Source organism: Rhodamnia argentea, chromosome 5 (assembly GCF_020921035.1).
Source record: "Rhodamnia argentea isolate NSW1041297 chromosome 5, ASM2092103v1, whole genome shotgun sequence".
NCBI lineage: Eukaryota > Viridiplantae > Streptophyta > Magnoliopsida > Myrtales > Myrtaceae > Rhodamnia > Rhodamnia argentea.
The window spans coordinates 28,239,399-28,257,221 of NC_063154.1; the positions used below are offsets into that span (position 1 = coordinate 28,239,399).

A 17,823-nucleotide genomic window follows, 5' to 3' on the forward strand; every position below is an offset into this window, starting at 1 on the left:
AAAAGAACCATCATGCAATCTCTTATAGTACACACGACTATCATGTGCACTTCGCGAGTAGCCATGACTTAACATAAAGCTATCAAACCTCTTGTACCATTATCGTGGAGATTGCTTGAGACCATACAAAGAGCGTTTCAATTTGCAAACGTGATCTTCTTTACCCTCAACAATGAATCCCTCGGGTTGAGACATATAGATTGTCTCCTCAAGCTCGCCATGCAGAAAAGCGATCTTGACATCAAGTTGCTCAAGTTCTAGATCATAAAGGGCCACTAACGCGAGCAACACACGAATGGAACTATGTTTCACAACCGGAGAGAATACTTCATTGAAGTTGATCCCTTCCTTCTGACTAAAGCCCTTTGCTACCAAATATGCTTTGAATCTTTCATCTTCAACCCCTGAAATTCCGTCCTTTTGTTTAAAGATCCACTTGCATCCAACAACTCTTTTGCCCTTAGGCAATTTCACAAGATCCCAAGTTTGGTTCTTATAAAGAGACTCCATCTCTTCATTCATTGCAACAAGCCACTTCTCGGATTTAGAATAAATAGTAGCTTCACGTAATGTAGAAGGTTCTTCAATACCAAGCTCTTCAACAATTGTAAGAGCATATGCTACTAAATCAGCGAAACCATACCTCTAGAGAGGCGTAATTTGCCTTTTAGCTCTCCCTGCAGCCAAAGTTTGAGGTTGTTCAACTTCTTCTACTTCTTCTTTAATCAAATCTGAGTCTTGTTGCTCATCGTCATTTTCTAACCGAATAGGAACATCTTCAGAAGTTCTTCTTGGATGCTCCACACTAAACTCTATCTCATTCGCTATATTCTCTTCTTGAATATCTACAGACTCAACAACTTTTCTTTGATCAAGCATAGAGTTTTCATCAAAGGTAACATTCCTATTGATTATAAACTTTGGTGACCGAGGGTCAGAACACCACAATCTATATCCCTTAACTCCATCTGCATAACCAACGAAAATACCTTTCTTGGCTCTAGGTTCAAGCTTACCATCTTTTACATGATAATAAGTCGGTCATCCAAATATTTTCAAAATAGAATAATCAGAAGGTTTACCGGACCATACCTCGTTTGGAGTCTTACATTCAATTGCGGTAGAAGGAGATCGATTTACCAAATAACATGCTGTGTTAACGGCTTCGACCTAGAAATCTTTATCAAGTCCAGCATTAGAAAGCATACATCTAGCTCTCTCTAAAAGTGTTTGGTTCATGTGCTACGCCATCCCCATTTTGTTGAGGTGTATACCGGATTGTTCGATGCCGAACAATCCCCGAATCTTCACAGTACTTGTTAAAATCACCTTCGCAAAACTCAAGACCATTGTCTGTTCTGAGACACTTTATCTTCTTACCAGATTGATTTTCAATTAACATCTTCCACTTCTTGAACGTATAAAAAACGTCACTTTTATGCTTCAAGAAATAAACCCGGACTCTCTTAGAAAAGTCATCAATAAATGTCGGAAGATAAACCGCACCACCTTCGGATGTAACCTGTGCGAGTCCCCACAAATCGGAGTGAATGTAGTCAACTATGCCTTTCGTCGAGTGCACCCCAGATCTGAAACTAACTCTGCGCTGTTTCCCGTAAACACAATGCTCACAAAAGTCAAGTGAGACTGTATGCTCCTCGGAGAGTAAACCACGCTTACTCAAGATTGTCATTCCTCTTTCATTCATGTGGCCCAACCGCATATGTCACAACCTTGATTTATCAGAATCTGAAGATGATGATATATTTAAAGAACCAACAACGGTACTTCCCTGCGTAACGTAAAGACCATTCTTCTTGTTACCTCTCATCACAATCAAAGAGCCCTTTGAAATTTTCCAAACTCCACCTCCGCCAATATACATGCAACCAATGGAATCCAAACTGCTCAAAGAAATAAGGTTCTTCTTCAAATCTGGGATGTGCCTAACATCCGTCAAAGTTCTTACTATATTGTCATGACATTTGATCCGCACTGTACCAATACCTACAATCCCGCAAACCGCATTGTTACCCATCAAAACCGAACCACCCATTACCTTCTCATATGTGTGGAACCAATCACTATTTAGGCACATATGGTATGAACAAGTCGAATCCAAAATCCATTCATCGTCTACATGACAATCCGAGGACAAAACAGTAGGGACATTATCTGCATTAGCAAACTCATTATCCTTAACCGGACTAGCCGAATCAGAACTCTCCATTGACTTTTATCCCTTGGCTTTGAGCAAAGGACACTCGTTTTTATAGTATCCGAACTTATGACAATAGTAACACTCAACCTTTTCTCATCCTGGCCCGACCTAGATTTCGAACGCCCTTTATTGTTACTGCGTCTATCCCGATGATTCAACCTTCCCCTAACAACTAAACCATCTGCTTTATCCGCACTACTACTCGCATTCAACTTTGTATGCATCTCTGCGGAATTCAACGAAGCCTTCACATCTTCAAGAGGTATGGATTCTCTTCCATACAACATAGAATTCACAAAATTCTCATATGAGGTTGGTAGTGAGCATAACACAATTAGGGCTTGATCCTCATCATCTAACTTCAAATCTAGATTTTTCATATCCATAACAATTTTATTAAATTCATCTAGATGTTCTTGGATAGGAGTACCTTCTTGCATCTTTAGCGTGTAAAGACGCTGCTTCAAGAATAATCTTGTCGTAAGAGATTTCTTCATATAAAGACTCTCTAACTTTTGCCATAATCCCGAAGCCGTTTCTTCATCAGCAACTTCACGAAGCACCTTGTTAGACAACGACAATTGGATGGTCCCATGCGCCTTCTCTTCCATCTCCTTGATCTCTGTCGCAGTCATATCGTCGGGATAATTCCCATCCAAGGCTCTAACGTAACCTTCTCGACGCAACAAAGCCTTCATCTTGATCCTCCATAACTCGAAATTGTTTTGGCCATTGAAGGGTGACACTTCGAACTTGATAGATGCCACCTCGAACAAAAGATCGAAATTCCTTCGCTCCGATACCAATTTGTTGCGGAAAAACGCCAAGAGATGCACAAATTCAAGAGCAAAATAGCTAAGGATGAAAGTAAAATAAGAACGCACAAAGCACAATTTACGTGAAAAACCCAAAACGGGAAAAACTACGAGGAGAGAGGGGGGTTTCACTATCTTCAATAATGTGTACAAGCGTACAATCAAAGATCGAAAGATCTGACAAGAAGAAGTGAAAAACAAAGGGTTTCGGGATAGAAGTAAAAGCAAACGTTACAATATGCTATTCAAGATATCTTTTTTATAGCCCAATCTAAGAAACCCTAAAACAAAGTGAATGGTCCAAAATAACCTTATCACTAATTTGAAAGTAAAAAATATAACAAATCTCCATCTTGACTTCAAATCTTCGGAAGTGCGTTTTACCAAACGCCACAAGACCTCTCTCCCTCACCATTAAGAGTGACCACACAAGGCCGCCCTCCAAACGATGGAATCGACAACGCACACCCCTAAGCCTACGTGAGCGTACTCGATGTAGGAAATAAGGGATGAAACACCACCAACTCGGCCTAAGTAGCTCAAACAGTGAGAACACCAACCAAGTCCAAACAATTTGAAAGTTAAAAATATAACACATACCATAGAACCTGAAATTAAACCCGTTTCCACCGGTTCAATTTTGTGGCTCTCGATTCCGCCTTTGAACAATGCTCACCCTAGTGATAGTGATCTAGTTATGAGTGGTGGCCGAGGCTAGAGGGCTTGGACAAGGAGCGGTTTCTGACATGCTTTTAGGATGACGAAGGGGGTAGCAATGCATTAAACAAGGGGAGTGCGACTATGAGATATATACGTGAAAATTGAAAAAAACTCATGGAGACGCCTTTTGACATAACGATAAGCTATGCTTTCGAATTATAAAAATAAGGACACTCGGGCTAGAGCACTATTAGGATAAGTAACCTTTTGGGAAAGTGTTTACTTTTATGTCAAATGACAAAACTATGAAGCTTAGTATTGGACGAGCCAAAAGCGGACAATACCTCGAGTGAATTAATCCAATAATGCCACAATATAATATCTAAGTGGGACCCCCTCCAGTAGGTGTGTGGTTTGGGGACAAGCCACTCGGAAGCTAGTGGGCTTATAACAACTCGGTCAGATGACGAAGAAGAGTGGTCGCAAGGCCTAGAAGGCCTAGCTATGGAGCCGCTTTCGACAAGCTTTTAGGATGATGAATAGGTTGGAATGAACCACAATGTGCACTGAACATAGAAAATGATTTTGAGATATATGTGTGAAAACTACAATTAACTCATGGAGTCACTTTTTGAATAACGGCAAGCATTACTTTGGATCTCTAAAATGGTCAGAACATGATAAGAACGACCGAGAAAAGAAAATTAATTGGTGAAATTTGGATGTGAACATGCACGAGGGAGCAAACACTCACTTTTATTTGGTGGTTTTTCCATTAGGAGCACTTCTAGGAAGAAGTAGCTTGGAAGCACAAGCCACAATGTCAGGATCTTGCTTGAAAAGAACCATCTCATCTTGATTTAGAGTAATCCAAGCATCAATTCCACCATCAATTGGACTGTCCATAAGAAAAACTGACCTCATAGGAGGGCTTGTTTTGCTCACCAAGTCTGGTGTCCCCCATCCAAAATCACTGTCGTATAATGGGAATCTACACCAGCTACTGATCAGAATCAGGTTTGCTTCTTCTCTTCCCCATATACCGGCGTAATCTCGCAATGAATCTGCCACCATCCAGCGCAACTCGCTTGCATCTGCGACCGCGGCGTACCTCAATTTTGCATTCCTATGTGCGTCGCCTATCAGATGCTGTATTGCATCAAAAGTGGGCTCGCTCTTTTCTACAGCAAATGGAGTGATTATGTGAGCAAAGAAGTTACCGCACGAGTTCGCCGGGATTTTAATTGTACTCTCTCGCGCAAGTTGATCGAGGTGACAAACACGGAAGGCCTCGACAGGCCTTTTGTTGTGCGATCAATGCCGATAAGAGCCTTACATATCAGCGCAGATGTGATTTCCACCAGTGAGTTGGAAGCATTGGAAGCAGCTTTCAGTCTCGACAAGGCTAGGTCGCTTAATTCGAGTCTAGCCAGCGTAAAATTTTTCCGGAGGGGGAATGTGGGCAATGGGCTGAGTGCAGGTTCTTTTGCCGGGAATAGAGATGGCAGCTCGAAGTTCGGTGGGATTACTTCGTGGATTCCGCTCTGGCATGCAGCGGCCCTTGAGTTCATGAACATGGCCATGGTGTACATGTCGGCTATCTTGTGAGAAACGCGCAGGCCAATTGCTAATCCGCCGCAATCAAAGCTGTTTGCTTGAACTACGACCAGTGGACTGTTTGCTGCTTGCGGCGGGAATGTTGACAGGCAGCTGAGAAGGTCGCCGTAAACATCTCCCTGGAGGAGCTGATCTAGAGTGCCATCCACTTTGGCTTGTATCAATTCTACACCTTGGTCGTTGCAGTCGATGAAGAGCCCGTCTTCGACGTACCGACCGGCTAGAGGGTAAAAGAGGGTAAGCGTTTCGGAAAGCGACTCCTCCAAGCGGCAAAGCCTCGGAAGAGTATTGATCTCGTGCCTTCTTTTGCGAGCTCCATAGCAGAAAACGACCCCAACATAATTAGAAAACGAAAGGTCATCGATGAAGGACAGGCTGACCTTTCGGCAATGATTCGGCGTCCGATTCGATGGCTTGACTAGTTTCTTGGACTGTAATTCGACCTTCATGTTTGATACACTGTCGGTCACTTCGGTACTCGTTTAAGTATTTCAACGGATTATTCTTCATGCATGTCTTAACGTTATGAGCCAGCAAAGAAGAGAAAACAAGTCCACATATATTAATGCAGCAAATGTGTGATTCTCATCCACCTTTGTGACAGGCTGCGTAGATATCTTTCGAAGCAAAAACACCAAAATAATGTAGGGGGCAGTTCTGCACTAATTTTTTTTGAGTGATTCGGAGATCTTAGCGGTAGGCTGTGTAGACATCTTTCGATGCATAAGCATCAAATTAATATCCGTGGCAAGTCTACTATATCTTTTTTTTTTTTTTTTAGTGATTCAGAGATCCGATAATCCAAGAGCTTGAGTGGAGAGTAGGGGTAAATATGATTTCGGGGTAGAACCTAGAATCGGAACCCGCCCGGTTCCACATTTCAAGGTATTCAAGGTAGGTTGCGGGTAAAAAAAATTTGGGGAACCTGTTCCGACGTGTAGATTCCAAGTTTCGGGTACCATCTACCCGGAACCTATAACTTGTAACAAGTTTTTGGGATACTTGGTAATATGTCATCGCCCGATTCTACAATATTTCATTGAGTGTGTAATTTGTAACCAAGATTCTAAGCTTTCATTTTCAACAATATTTATAATTTAGACTTTTACTTTGTTAATGTTTCATATTTATTCTTATCTAAATATGAGCTGTGGTTAGTAGATTGTGGCAGCAAGTGGTGGTCGTTAAACCTAATGATCATTGCAATAATTTAGTTAAAAATACAGGTGGAATCTAGGTAGACCATGTAACATGTAACGGGTAGGTTCCAAGTTTCGGACTAAGTAAAGTAGGTTTCATGTTACAAAAAATGAGGAACCCGTTCCGACCACTTAGAATCGCTCAACCCTAGTCGAGAGGCTCGGGCTACCCGCAAGATAATGAAGTACCCTTAGGGCTCATGAAAATGATCTAGTTTAGGTTGTCAGCCTATATAAGCGTCCTCAACACATAATAAGTTGGGCTTTTTTTCAAATTGCGTAAAATATATATTTACCAAATTAGGTTTAAAAAAAACATATTTACCAATTTGGGGTCTACTCGCAGGTCTTCTTGCCGAGCGGGTGCCGCTCGGTAGTCAGAGTGCCGAGCGGGCCCCGCTCGGCAACTACACCGCCGAGCGGGCCCCCGCCGGGCAGCCCAACCGCCGAGCGGGTGGATTTCTCACCCCAAACTCCCCCAAACTCGCCCCCCAACCCCGCTCCGGCGATTTTGTCCTTCCGACAAATTGTCTCCCAAAAAAATTATGAAAATTCCCAAAAATTAGGAAATGACCACAATCAACTGGTCATGGACGATTCGTGGTATTTTGGTCGACGACTTTTAGAAAATGACAATTTTGCCCTTCTAGAAAATTGTCTCCCAAAAAAATTGTAAAAAATCCCAAAAATTAGTAAATGACCACAATCAACTGGCCATGGACGATTCACGGTATTTTGGCCGACAACTTTTAAAAAATGACGATTTTGCCCTTCCGGCAAATTGTCTCCCAAAAAAATTGTAAAAAATCCCAAAAATTAGTAAATGGCCACAATCAACCGGCCATAGATGATTTAGGGTATTTTGGCCGACGACTTTTAAAAAATGATGATTTTGCCATTCTGGAAAATTGTTTAAAAAAAAATCTCAAAAATTAGTAAATGGCCACAATCAATCGGCCATGGACGATCCAGGGTACTTTGGCCGACGACTTTTAAAAAATGACGATTTTGCCCCTTCGGCAAATTGTCTCCCAAAAAAATTGTAAAAAATCCAAAAAATTACGAAATGGCCACAATCAAGCGGCCATGGACGATTCAGGGTATTATGATCGATGACTTTTAAAAAATGATGATTTTGCCCTTCCGGCAAATTGTCTAAAATATATATATAATCTCAAAAATTAGGAAATGGCCACAATCAGCTGGCCATGGACGATTCGGGATATTTTGGCCGATGACTTTTAAAAAATGACGATTTTGCCCTTTTGGCAAATTGTCTAAAAGAAAATTGTAAAAAATTTCAAAAATTAGTAAATGACCACAATCGCCAATTTATTAGTCTTCCACGTTTTACGGTAAGTAGGTTCGAAGTGCGGTTTGTCTTGAATCTCCGCCATCAATGGCTTGATTTTGATATCCGGTTGGGCGGCGACCATTGCTTCTATTTGGTTGCGTAGGTACTTTTGGTCAAGGTACCGATGATCCCGTGATATTTGCGGAGAACCGCATATATGTGGCCCATTATACTTACTTATTTTTCAAAACATGCCATCCGATTTAGCAATCACGCGGAGCCTCCAACCACACGGTCCATTTGGATTGCCACACTTTGTCACATATTCTGTTTTCTTTGTCAAATAACTGCGAAAACTTTGATTTCTCCTAAGGGAGTACTCTTTTGCAGCCAACCGCATCGTGTCCCGTGATGAAAACAACATGCCAACATCAAATTCTTTTGATGGATCAAATAGCATACGGCCCGGCTTGCATCTTGTATCGTCTTGCATCATGTCAAAATCGATCTCTGAATAAGGCGGTGGATGTACCAATGGCAAAATGAGATTACTGCACCGGGTATTGTAGTAAGCCTCCATATTATCACATCCGACATCTTCTTCATCATTGTCATCGGTGTCCATCCAAGGATCATCTTCTTCATCACCACCACCACCATCATCATCATCAGCATTATCATCATTATCATCATTATCATCGAACCGCACGCACCGATTATGCGGACCATCGTCATCTTCACCAACATTCGAACCTTCCTCCGCGACATCATCTTTCATTTGATGTTTCGCTATAGTTGCATAAAACCGTAAAAACTCCGTACCCCCAGCCTGAAGTGCAAATTGCTGGATCATCGTAATCGTAGCATCATCATGCACCTCCGTAATGTCATATGTAACACAATTGCGTATCACAATCGGATATCTATACACCACTGTTTGAATATACTGGTTTCCAGTTATATTCAATACGCTCTCAATCGAAACACGTAACTCATCAAATGTCGATATGTTTGCAATCCCGAACATGGTAGATTGTCCGCCTTCGTAATCAATTCCATATTCGGTTCGTACTATTGTACCTCCCCAATGCACAATCGCAAAAGATGTAGACGACATTATGCTAAATAAATAAATTAGAAATTATTTCTAAACTACAATTTGGTAAATATTGTCCCGTATACGTTATCCAATTAACATTACCACTATCAAAATATCAAATGAAATAAATGTCCTAGTATAACCCTAAGGGCTTAGACAACATTTTGGGATTTTTTACAATTTTTTTGAGAGACAATTTGCTAGAAGGGCAAAATCGTCATTTTTTAAAAGTTGTTGGCCAAAATACCCTGAATCATCTATAGCCAGTTGTTTGTGGCAATTTACTAATTTTTGGGACTTTTTACAATTTTTTTGGGAGACAATTTGCCAGAAGGGAAAAATCGTCGACCGAAATACCTCGAATCGTCCATTGCCAATTGATTGTGGCCATTTTCTAATTTTTGGGATTTTTTACAATTTTTTTGGGAGACAATTTGCCAGAAGGGAAAAATCGTCATTTTTTAAAAGTTGTCGGCCAAAATATCCCGAATCTTCAATGGCCGATTGATTGTGGCTATTTACTAATTTTTGGGATTTTTTACAATTTTATTGGGAGACAATTTACTAGAAGGGGAAAATCGTTAGCCGAAATACCCCGAATCGTTCATGGCCGATTGATTGTGGCAATTTCCTAATTTTTGGGATTTTTTACAATTTGTTTGAGAGACAATTTTTCAGAAGGGCAAAATCGTCATTTTTTAAAAGTAGTCGGCCAAAATACCCCGAATCGTCCATGGCCAGTTGATTGTGGTCATTTCGTAATTTTTAGGATTTTTTACAATTTTTTTGGAAGACAATTTGCTAGAAGGGAAAAATCGTCATTTTTTAAAAGTTGTCGACCAAAATACCCTAAATCGCCCATGGCCAGTTGATCGTGGCCATTTCCTAATTTTTGAGATTTTTTACAATTTTTTTGGGAGATAATTTGCCGGAAGGGCAAAATCGTCATTTTTTTAAATGGCTGGCCAAAATAGCCAAAATAGTCTATGGCTAGTTGATTGTGGCTATTTCCTATTTTTTCAAAATTTTTAATATTTTTCCTTCATTTTTTTGAAAGTTTCTATGATTTTTCTATTTTTTTAATCAATTTTGTATTTTCTAATTTTCTATTATTCGAATTTTGAAATTATTAAAAACATATTTTTCGGATAGGGTCAAACCCCGCCCCCGCTTCTCGGGCCATCTGATCAACTTTTTTTTTTCCCAAAAATTCATTTTACACTCCTAAATTTCTTTTTCATATTTTGAAAACCGTCAAAATGAATATGGACATAGTTGCAAAAATGAGTCCCAAAAATTTGTTTTACTAGATTATGGTAATTTTTTTATTTACCGAAATTCGTAAACATTATTAACTATTGAGTGTACAAATAATAATCAAATAAATAAAACAATACTTACGAAACCGCAAAAAATAACTATAACGAGGTTTACCTCAAACTATTGATGGTAATTATGTGCCGAATGTACAGCTCAAACTATCAAGAGGAAGCACCGAGTAAGAAGGCCGGCTTTGCTTTTGTCTCAACTTCTGTAAAAATAAAAAAGTGCCAATTTAATTTAAACATGACAAAAACATTTGCACTAAAATAAAAACACTAACATTAATAAAGGCACCCGAGGAGAGAGGGATCTGAGAAAATCTCCGTGAGCCGTGTGAGAGAGAGTACAAGGGGAGAGGGGGCTCTGAGAGTACAAAAAGAGGAAGACCTTCTGCGGAGGAGGGAAGAGCAATGTGAACAGAAGAAGACCTTCTGCGGAGGAGGGAAGAGCAGTACGAAAAGAAGAAGAGCTTCTGTGGAGGAGGCTTTTGCGGAGAGGAGAGCCTTCGGCTTTGCTTTAAGCAGAGCCGAAGGCTCAGTAGTGCTCGTGAAAGGTGCTGCAGTGCCTGCAACACCTTTCACGCCGTGTGCTAGCGCCCGATTAAAGGCGCTAGTAGGGGTAGGGGCCCGGCGGCGAATCGCCGAGCAGAGAGCAGCAGCGGCTCTCTGCTCGTTGTCTTGCTCGACACTTGGGGTGCCGAGCGGTGGTCTGCTCGGCACCAAGATCGCCGAGCAGACCCAATATCGGTAAATATGTTTTTTTAAATCTAATTTGGTAAATATTTTTTTTTACGCAATTTGAAAAAAAGCCCACTCACACGGATAATGAGATTTTAAGTTGAATATCTCCCGACGTCGGCGCCAACCCTAAGAGGTTCTTGTATTCAACTAAGTTCCATCTTTCCGATCCGATCAAAGTCCGACCATTCCCTTCGGATAAAGCTAAAACTGATTTTTATAATTATTGTCCAACCGATATTGACATCTCCAATGAAAAATTCAAGACAGAACTTGTAGTTTGGAGGGAGCTGCGAGATTATCTGACGCAACAAGTGATCAGGCTACATTTTCTTCTCATGCTTTGGAATGACTCAAATCAAAATGCCGGTGAATTTCCTTAGGTGTGGACTATGGATCTCGGCAATCTAACCTTAGTTAAGGCCTTAACTAAACTCCAGCCGATTGCTTGGGAATCTGAAAACTTGAAAACACACTGCTACAAGTTCAAAATGTTCAATACAAAGATAGAAAAAGACCGATGTCGGTTGCCTCGATCAAGACAAGAATGGTCACTTATGAACAATCGAGTATTAGAAAAGAAAAGAGCCGGCCAACTAGCTTGGCCATAATGTCGTTTCTGTTGCTTTCATGTGAACGTGGATGGGTAATTTTCTAGCTGTGATCTGTGCTCTCTCATTGAATATGACAGCTTATCGCATAGCATGGGCAAAACTTCAAGCGCATGGGCGGCGCGTTCCATTATTGAAGAACGTCGGGATTGTTGTGTTGTGTGGAACCAAGCGATCAAACGATAAAATAGATAAAATAAAAAAATAAATCGGACACCAAATGTAGCGATGCAATCGTAGAAACTTACGTCTATAGGGAGAGCAGCAACGAATTCCACTATAAAATAAGCGATACATGGAGATTACAAACCAAACTCGAGTAACTCAAATACTCTCACTATTTCCAGCCTCAATTACATTTAAGAACGCACACAGTGTTTAGCCATCAATTCTTAGCTAAATAATCTCTCAATCTCGTAAAGGAATTAAAACAAATCTTAAACTCACAAGATTTAATCGGTTTTGATACTTGAATTCTTGATGTAATTCCACGAATAAATTCTACGAAGAAAACCTTGCCAAGCACTCAACGAACAGACGGCGCTTCAATCAAGACGTGTATTGCACGCCTTCCACAATGGCCAAGACCCGCGGCTATATATATTTTGCCCAAAAGGATAATGAGACCGACTTCCACTTGGATAGGAAATTCGTGGGATACGGTCAACCAACTGTATCTTGGACTTTTCCCTTGTTGATGAGGATAGTGGATATTTGAATTTTAATCTCCTTTTCTTTTTTTATTCTTCCAAAGAGTATATTTCTTTGCTAAACACTTCGAATATCCACGTCAATTAAAATTCATCTCAAATCAAATTTCATTCGCGAGCTTAAACTCGAGACATATTCTAACAGTTTGGCCTAGTTGAAAACCACCAGTGTTGCCCATTGCCCTCGGGAATCCATTCAAGCTTCAGACTAGGTCGCCAAAGCCCACCGCCTCATCAGCCTTTTCAGAATATTTTATGTTCAGAAACTCGTATGTTATGTTGTAATAGCGCTCGTTAATGAACGAAAAAGCTTGTTTTCAGAAAGAAAAGAGAAAACAAATCAAAGTAAGAGACATGGAGAGAGAATTGTGGGGATCTCGGAACAACTTGAATAAATTACTAGGAAACGATCGTACGTGTGTACCAATACGATGTTTGGTGACTTGAAACAAGATGGAAGGATAATAAGAAGGTATGTCAAAAGATATTTCTCATCCCTTTGTCTTCATCGTTTCTTTTGAAACTTTTGCGTGCATTTAGAATGATATGCTCATCATTGTGGCAAAATCTACCCTATTTCAAGTGAAAAAAAAGTTTCATATGAATTTCAATGTATCACCAATTATTCCGAAAAAACAAAAAAAATTGCGGCTTCTTTTCATTTCTTTAATTGCTCCATATGCTTATTGCGAGGGAACAATTTAAGTAGGGAAAAAGGTGCTAAAATGTTCAACTTGTTAAAGCATGCATTACATTTCGGTTTTTCAAAAAACAATTACAAAACAGGCATAAAGGGAAGCGTGACCAACCTATGTTGAAATGAGAGGACTGGCTTTCCTCTTGATGCGACGGTAACTCGAGATAGAGGCGGTTTACCCTGTGACGGATATCAGCGGTTCCTTATCGAATTTTTAGGCCGATTCCCCCTTCGTACTACCAAAAAATGAGATTCTTGCCAAATCCGAGTTTCTCCATGGGAAGCCTACCACTGTGCTTCAATCCCTTCTTCTGCATTTCACCTCGACAGGTCGGAGAGTATGCTTCAAAAGAGCTACTCTCACTTCACACCTCAGAATGCACCCTTATTATAGAGAGACTCGCATCAGCTCCTTGTATGTTACATATATGATGGAAGATAAATGCTTGCTCGATAAAAGATGAAGTATTTTCTACTATTGTCCAATGTCCATGATATTTTGGAAATGGCCAATTTTTTTTTTAAGTTACATTGAAACCAATAAAATATTCAAAATTCATAACGAAAGCCGCGCACATGGTAACACTTTTGCTCTAAAAATCAACTTCTTTTTCTGAGCAGAAGTTGACTTCAAGTAAATAATTTTTACTTCTTCAAATGGCTCCAAAACTCTTTTTGGAACCAAAAAAAAATGCTTAATAAGTAGAAAAACGAAATTGCGTAACCAAACCGAATTTTTGCTTCGAAGCACTTCTAGAGCAGAAACTTTACTCCATAAGTGTTCTCTTGTGCTACAAACCATAAGTTTATACCGACATAATAAGGATATGTTATGCAAACTCAGAAATACCCAAAAATTTTACAAAAAATTCCTAAGAAGTACAAGCCACAATGTCAGGATCCTGCTTGAAGAGAACCATGTCCTTTGGGTTTAGAGTAATCCAAGCATCAATTCCACCATCATCTGGACTATCCAGAAGAATAACTGACCTCATAGAAGGGCTAGCGGTGCTCACCAAGTCTGGCTTCCCCCACCCAAAATCACTGTCGTAGAGTGGGAATCTGCACCAGCTACTGACTAGAATCACGTTTGCTTCATCTCTGCCCAATATATTGACAAAATCTCGCCACGAATCCGCCACCATCGAGTGCAACGCGCTTGCGCCTGTGACCGCAGCGTACTTTGATTTTGCGTTCCTATTCGCCTCGCCGATCAGATTCAGTATTCCATCGAAAGTGGGCTCGGTCTCTTCTACAGCAAATGGAGTGATTATTTGAGCAAAGAAGTTGCCGCACACGTTTGCCGGATCTTTAATTGTACTCTCTCGCGCAAATTGATCGGGATGGAGAAGAGGGCAGGCCTCGGCAGGCCTTTTGTTGCGCGATCAATACTGATGAGAGCCTTACAGATCAGCGCAGACATGATTTCCACGCGTGACCTTTGGCGGTTAGTAGCTGTTGAATCCGATGAGTTGGAAGCAGCCTTCAGTCTCGACAAGGCTAGGCCACTGAATTCGAGTCTAGCCAGCACGAACTTTTCCTGGACGGGGAGTGCGGGCCATTGTCTGAACGCAGATTCTTTCGCTGGGAATAGAGACGGCAGCTCGAAATTCAGTGCGGCTACTTTCTGGATTCTGCTCCGGCATGCGGTGGCCCACGAGTTCATGAACGTGGCCATGGTGTACATGTCGCCTATCTTGTGAGAAAAGCGCAGGCTGATTGCTAATCCGCCGCAATTGAAGCCGTTCGCTTGAACTACGGCCAATGGATTGTTTGCAGCTGGCGGCGGGAACTTTGACAAGCAACTGAGAAGGTTACGGTCAGGATCTCCCTGGAGGAGCTGATCCAGAGTGCCATCCACTTTGGCTTGTACAAATTCTACCCCTTGGTCGTTGCAGTCGATGAAGAGCCCCTCCTCGACGTACCGACCGGCTAGAGGGTAAAAAAGGGTAAGGGTCTGGGAAAGCGACTCCTCCAACCGGCGAAGCCTCTGACGAGTATCGATCTCGTGCGTGCTTTCGCGAGCTCGATAGTAGAAGACGACGCCAACATACTTAGAAAACAAAAGGTCATCGATGAAGGACAGGCCGAGCTTTCAGCAATGATCCGGCGTCGGATCCGATGGCTTGACCAGTTTCCTGGACTGTAATTCGACCTTCATGTTTGATACACTGTCGATCTCTTCCGTACTCGTTTGAGTGTTTCAACAGATCAACTTCATGCGCATCTTAAGGTGATAAACCAGAAAAGGAGAGATAACAAGTCTGCATTATTGGTGGAGGAAATGTGTGATGTCTCATCGACTGTGTTGTGGGCATCTTTCGGTGCATAAGCATCACAATAATGTCGGGGGCGTGCATGGGCATGTCTGTGGTGGGTCGGACACCTTTATCACAGGCTGTATAAGGGTGCACAGGGTAACGTTTCTGTTCTAAAAAATAATTTATGAGTGGAAATAATTTTTTCCGATTTTGTTCTAGAGAATTGTTTCTAAACAGAAAAATGCATTTGATAACTTCACAAAAATTTTATTCCCAAAATAGAAAAAGGATAGAAATACGTTTGGTATGACCTTAAAAATTTTTATTCTCATATTATTTAATTATAAAAATACCAATGGAAGTGGCGGGGAGTGACGGCCGGTATTGGTGACTAGTGGCTGCGGTGGCGATGGTGGCAACCGGAGCTCAAGAACGACGATTGGCGATGGCGACTAGAGACCGGTAATTGACTCGTAGTTGTAAAGATAAGTATTAAGTTACATTGAATTTGTTTTTCTAAAATAAAATTATTTTTCTTTTTGTTTTCGAGAAAAAAGAAGCTACTTTTTTTTTGTAGTTCTTGTTTCTTATTCGTGGGAACAAAAACCAATTAGCGTGCACAAACGTATTTATGTTCTTTTTCTGTTCCGAGGAACCAAAAAACATAAAAGTAGAGAATAAGAAACGTTATCAAAGAGACCCGTAGTGTCGCAATGAATGAGCTAATGAAGCTATTTGAGATTTAACCTTTTGCTTTTTCTCTTTAATTCTTAAAGCAACCAAGGGTGCTGCCCAGAGTAGTTACATAACAAGTCGCAATCCTATACAAGAGACGTCCCGCTCATGTCATTAACTTTAGATTGGACCGGCGATGCCCAATAGAAATTTTCAAAATGATAAATAGTTTCCTCGTGATACCATGTGTCACGCCCCGACTCTCGAGCTCGCGACATCCCTACCAATTCGCCACGAGTCATAGATGATAGCGTCCCAGGCGGGCTATCGACCTACGTACTTAAAACGCATGCGTAACGTGCTACACTCCCAAATAATTACAAACAGCGGGGATAGTCTAATAAGACAGCTCAACGATCGTTCATTTAAAAGACCTCTACACTCATTAACTAAAAGCAGACGAACTTTATCCCTACAGAGCTACAGCAATCACATACAACCCCACACTTCGGGGCAACTCTCGAGGATCTCGAAACAAAAGTACTAAGGTTAAACCTTCATCTACTTCAAAAGACTAATCCAGCAGCCAAATCTTGGCATCCGTGGGTTCCATCACTCGAGACCCGAAAATGTTAGCCCACGATGGGGTGAGAAATAAATCTCGGCGAAGTCAACGCCTAAGCCCGGCTATGACGTTAATTCGCCCAGGGCATCCTATCAAGCGTATACAACATCATAGAGTAGATAATCCAACCACATGCAAGTTTACCCTCCGAAGCCACACATAATGCGATGCCAACTTGACATAACAGTCAACCCATCAATTAATTGGCAAAGTATCACACAACTTGCATGCATAGGACACTATACGCGGTCCATTTATTATCACATTCAACCCGTAGGTTCAGCACACTAGGTAGTTGGTGCTCTTCCGGCAGGACCGGACATCGTTTTATTCCTTCAATAAGGACGACCGATAGTCCCCCTGGTACCCCTGGGACGGACATATCTAGAATATTAAGTATCGTCCCCTGGTATCCCCGGGCCGACGATATTAATCCCCCTGGTACCCCCGGGACGGATATTTTAGGCAATTCACGTATCGTCCTCCGGTACCTCCGGGCCGACGATAATAATCCCCCTGGTACCCCGGGGACGGATATATTATACAACTCATGAATCGTCCCCTGGTACCCCCGGGCCGACGATAATTCTCATGTAACCACCCAAGCAATTCGACATTGAATTAATTCATTTCTCAAATTTAGTCGAATGCTCATATACGCATGCTCAAAGACTTGGCCCCGGGCCGTTTTCATGCTAAAATATGCAATTTGATCTCACACGTGATCTCGGGGATGCACAACTTCATCGACCGATATTTCACGCGAAACGAGACGAGCGATCTCCGAATCAAACATCCACAACATTCAACAATTGATTCAAGCACTCAATTCAATCAATTAATGAGACGATCAATTGAAGTCATTCGATCTTTTCATAATCTCCAATTTCCAATTGACAGTCAATTGCGCCCTCGTTCCTAACCCGTCGCTCGCTCGCGATCAGTCAATTCTAATTATCAATTAACCACATATAACTTACCTAATCCGACTAACTTAACTAATTACGGTCCCTTAACCTAATCCATGTTTCTAACTAAACCGATCGTAATTAAATCTACCTAAACACCCTAATTAACTAATTAACTAACCATAAGCGTAATTAGCGCCATAACTGAGGTTTAGAGGTTGACTCACCACAACGGCCGTTGATGTCGGGTCGGGCACGAACTTCGAGGCGTGTGTCGAAAAATACTGTTCACCACCGGAATTACTGTTCACGACCAGCCGCGCGGCACTGTTCACCGAACACTATTCACTGTACTGTTCGGGGGTACTATT

The 17,823-nt window shown here is 41.3% G+C and overlaps 2 pseudogenes; both read right to left on the minus strand.

Moving 5' to 3' along the window:
* Nucleotides 1-4,437: 4,437 nt before the first annotated feature.
* Nucleotides 4,438-5,892, minus strand: LOC115731705 (annotated as a pseudogene).
* Nucleotides 5,893-13,855: 7,963 nt separating this feature from the next.
* LOC125315133 lies at nucleotides 13,856-15,242 on the minus strand (annotated as a pseudogene).
* Nucleotides 15,243-17,823: the final 2,581 nt, after the last annotated feature.